Here is a 5,437-nt window from a genome sequence, read left to right on the forward strand (position 1 = left end):
AACTTGTAGATTACTTCAAATAAACTTTGCAAAAATGTAAACATGAAACATAACAAATTCAATAACACATTTGACACAATGATTTAATATGGAAATCCAATTTGGGAAAAACTGCCAGTAACATGCTACACAGTCTCACTCTTCTAAAGTGATGCCTTGTAAAAGGCCAACCATGTTAAAGGTTACAATGCACATTTTTAAATGTGACCTGGTTAAAGGATTTCAATCACCCTGTTAGGAGTGAGACTTGTTAGAGTACTTTAGATCATTCGCTTGGAATGTCACCTAGTTAGAGGATTTACAAATGACTATTAGGTCAACCTTAATCCAAAGGATTTACCCTAGACTGATAAAATGATTAAAAAGTAACAATAAGGTTTGATTTGATAATGACTTACAACACACTTGCATATTATAGATCTCTATTTTAGTCCTCCATTATGCTTGGCTTTCACACACTTTAGCTCTAATATCTTTTTCACCCTTCAAGGATCCATACCCTTAATCCTTCTTTCTTTGCTTGCCAATGTAGTCTCTTCACTCAAGTCATTGAATAAACCAATACCCTCGAATCCTTGTCTCCCTTAGGTTCTTGCACATGACAACCTTTGCTTCTAACCAGTCATCTCTATAAAAAAAGAATTAAGATCTTTTGTCATTCATCCACCATCATTCATTTTAGGGTTAGGTCATATTAGGTAGGATTCAATAAATCTACTCATAATTTCATTTCATTCCCTTATAGAAACTTCTCCTTGAATCCCCTTTGGATTCACCTCAAAATGGTTCATCATGTTTTTTTTTTATGCAACTAGCTCATTAATTTTATCTTTGATATGGTTCACACAATCTAAGAAATCAAACTTGTCGGCTCAAATTCACTAAATTCTTGATCTTTCTCATAATGCTAACACTTGACATTGATTGGTTTTTGATGCCTGACACATACTACATTTCTTGACATCCTTTATCATATCACTTAGCATGAACTAAAGTTTACTAGTGCTTTACATCAACTAAACATTTATCGGCTTATACTATTTCACTCAACTTACATTGGAATCAACTTTGCTTAGCTCAAACTGATTTTTTTCTTGGCTTGTACTAACTTTTCTCAGCACCTACTATACAAAATGTTGAGCTCAGTAAATAAAATTTGTTTAACTTGTTCTTCTAAACTTAATCAGTGTAAGGCCTTTGCAACCTTAAGTAGATTATCAATGCACTATAATATCACTATCTTAACTAATCCTTATACTTCTTTTCAATATCATAACTCAACCTTCCCTCTAGGTGCCATTGTTACCTCATTTGATAAAATTCTCTTTATCAATCAAACAAATGATAGTACTTAAATCATATAAGCAATTGTCTTACCAACAAGTAGCAAGTTTGACATCAGTGATAAAACAATGATTAAAACATATTTATCATACTTGTATCAATTTGTTTTCAACAATCTCCCTCTTTGAAATTAATGGAAAACCAAACTAATAAGACTTAATCAGTATGACCAACTATATACCAAAAAGAAAATAATTCTTTGTATTGAAATCTCTCCCTCTATTAGCAACTTTCATCTTCTAAATAGGTTACACAATTTTGTTATAATCAACAGACAATCAATCAACTCATCCTTATGAATCCCTCTTGATTACTTCTTATATCTCCCTCAACATTATCTCTATCTAACTAGGTAGATGTAATCAAAAGGTACACTTTCTCCCTCTGAGTAGATATTCCATGTTTCTTTTATCTGTATCTTCTATTTGGACTTCTCCCTCTTTATGTCTTTCTCCCTTTGCTGTCATTTCTACCTTAGCTTGTCTTTCTCCCTCTTTGACAATAATGCCAATGAATTTTCATCCTCATATGTAGATATGAATATTTTTAATTTCTCCCTTGGTCACCTATCTTGTGACTGATTTGTAGCTCCATCTCTTTGATTACTTTAGGTAGCTCCTAAAGTAAGATCCACTACACCAATGTGTAACATATGTCAATCAACTTGTTTGATGCAAGGAACTTCTCATACTTCTTAAATATCCTTTGATAAGGATATCACCCCTATTTTACCTCTTAGATACTCATGAGCATCCTTAGGTAATTCTTTTATGAAGATATCAACTATTTTCTCTTTTGTGTTAACATATTCCATCTTCACCTCTTTATCTTGAACTAATTCTCTCAAGTAATGATATTTGATTGCAATGTTCTTAGTCTTTTTCTACATCACATGATTTTTTGATATATTTATAGCACTTGTATTATTACAATAAAGTATCATAGGTCTAGTGATTTCCTCCTTCATACCTTTGAGTAGCTGATTGATCCATACAATGTTTGTACACTTTACTACAGCAACAACATATTCAACTCTAGTAGTAGATTAAGAAATGCAATTTTGTTTCTTGCTAGTCCAAGTAATTAGAATTTTGCCTAAGAAAAATACTCCTCCACTAGTGCTCTTTTTGTCATCAATATTTCTAGCTCAATCAACATCAGTATATAGGCTCTCAATTCAAATTTCTCATTTTTTCTTGCAGTATAGACTATAGTCCTCTGTTTGTTTTAGATATCTCATTATTCTCTTAACATCCATCAAATGATTCTCTTTGGGATTAGCAGAGAATCTTGCGACTATCCCTACATATAGTGCAATATCAAGTGTCTTATGTACTACATATTGTAATTTTCCAATCATAGATATGTATAATGTTTGATTCACCTCAACTGAATTGTCATTCTTTGAAAATTTATGTCCTATCATCGTAGATGTACTTACTAGCTTGGAATCCTCCAATGTAAAAGTTTTCAATATCTCCTTTACATACTTTGACTAAGTGATGTATATACCATATTTCATCTGATATACTTGTAAACCACATAGAACTTGATCTCTCCAAACATAGACATCTCAAATTCTTTTTTCATTTTATTTTCAAAATTATTACATAAAGTATCTTGACCCCCTAATATGATATCATCAACAAAAAATTTAGATAGTAAAATACCTTTTCCTTTCTCCATCTTCAAGTAAAGATTTTTTTTATCATTAGTCCTCTCAAATCCACTCTTCACAAGATAATTATTAAGCCTTTCATACCATGCTCTTGGTGCTTACTTCAATCCATATAGAGCTTTGTGTAGTATATATACCATTTTTTTGTTGTTAGTGTCAACAAATCCTTCTAGATGTTCTATATAAACCTCTTCCTCCAATATACCATTAAAAAATGTAGAATTAACATCCATTTGATAAACATTGAAACCTTTGTATGTAGAGTAAGCAAGCAGAGTTCTTACTCCTTCTAGTCTTGCAATAGAAGTGAATGTCTCTCCATAATCTATCCCTTCTTCTTGTGCATATCCTTTAAAAACTAATCTTTCCTTATTCCTTTTGACTTCACCATTTTCATCTAACTTTTTTCTATATACCCACTTGGTACCAATCACATTTTTTTCTTCTAGTCTAGGAACTAGAGTCCATGTCTTATTTTTGTCAATTGTTCGATCTCTTCTTCCATGGCTTTACTCTAGTCCACATCTTCTAAGGAATCTTTCATTGTTTTGGGTTCTTTCATGCTTAGAAAAATATGTATCATTTTTCAACTTATTCCTTATCATTGGTCTAGCATCTTTGTCTCCAATGACTTATGTAGCAGGGTGATGTCCCTTGACATACTTAAACAATCTTGGTTTAGCTCTAGCTTCTTCATTTGGTCTCTCATCTTCTAAATCACTATGTACATCTCTATTAGGTAGTTCAACATCTCTTTCATGTACACAAATCTTGGAATCAAAATGTAGCTTAGTTCCTAAATGCAACTCAACATTCATAGTATGGCACTCGATAGTCACTGAAACTTGTTTTTGGTCTACAAATTGATTTACAGTATCTTCATCAACAAGCATACCTTCATAAAAGTATACAAATGATTTATTCTTCTAGTTCTATTATAGGTTAAACCTCATATACTTCTTTATATTGATCAAATTTCACACATGCACTTTCCACAACTTTGTTAGTGTTAGTATTTAAACACTTATAGGCTTTGTTTCTTGTGAAATAACCAATAAATATACCTTCTTCACTTTTGAATCTAGTTTACCATTCTTGAAATCTTTGAGAATATAACACTTGCTTCCAAATACCTTAAAATATTTCACATTGGGTGAGTATCCATACGATAGTTCAAAAGGTGTTGTATAGAGTACCTTTCTTGACTTGTACATGGTTTAAAGTATAGACAACTATACTTACAGGTTCTCTTCAGTATTTCAAAGCAACATTTTTCTCCATCATGAGTGTCCTAGCACAATCCATTACATATCTATTAATCCTTTCAATAATTCCATTTTTTGGAGGGGTTTTAGGAGAAAATGTCTGTCTTTTGATTCCTCTGTCATTACAAAACATCTCAAACTTATTTTATGTAAATTCTCCTCCTTTGTGAGATCTCAAACATTTTAGGCTTTTACCTGTTTCTTTCTCAACTCTTGCTATGTACCACTTAAACATTTGAAAAGCATTAGATTCTATTTCAAAAACATAACAGTCATCATTCTAGAATAATCATCAACAAGTAGCATAATGTACTTATCTCCTTTTTAGCTTTGTAGTTCAATTGGTCCACACAAGTTAGTATAAAAAATTTCTAATATTCCTTTAGAGGTATGAATCTTACTCTTAAAACTTGACTTTTTCATTTTGTCTAACTGACATTGTTCGCAAATTATATTGTTAGACGTCTTCAACTTAGGAAAACCTATGACTCTTTTCATATTACTGATACTAACCAAGTTATCAATATTAACATGACATAACCTCTTGTGTCATAGCCACACATAATCAAATTCTACAATTAAACAAGTAGCATCCTCTATATCAAGGTAGAATAGATTACCTCTAGTTTGATCACCTTTTCCAATAAATTTTCCATTAGTATTGTATATCTTAGAAATCTTGTTTTCAAACTCAACCTTACAACCTAAATTATTTAGTTATGACACACTCAACAAGTTATAGTTAAGTCTTTCAATATTAGAAAATATTGTCGCATAAGATCTTTTCTCTAAGCTTGATAGAACATTTTCTTTTTATGAGACATGGTGCATCGTTACTAAACCTTACACTATTTCTATCATAATAATTCAAGGTAATGAACTTACTTTTATCTGTAGTCACATAATTGTTGAAATTAGATTGGTTTTGACTAGTGAGTGTCTACACACTTAAGTCATTTATTTAGTTCATGCCGAACAAGTAGTTCATCTTGAGCACAACATGTATACAATAGAGCATGCTGAGTCCACAGTGAGTGTCGAGCCACTCATGTGCCAAATCAATCAATTGTCAAGTAGATAGTGTATGCCAAGTGATTCATGATCCAAGTAATTAGTACATGTCGAGTGATATAGATGTTGAGTCATAGTA

This window comes from Cupressus sempervirens, chromosome 3, assembly GCF_028749045.1.
Source record: "Cupressus sempervirens isolate cs-2001-9-10 chromosome 3, ASM2874904v1, whole genome shotgun sequence".
Classification (NCBI taxonomy): Eukaryota; Viridiplantae; Streptophyta; class Pinopsida; order Cupressales; family Cupressaceae; genus Cupressus; species Cupressus sempervirens.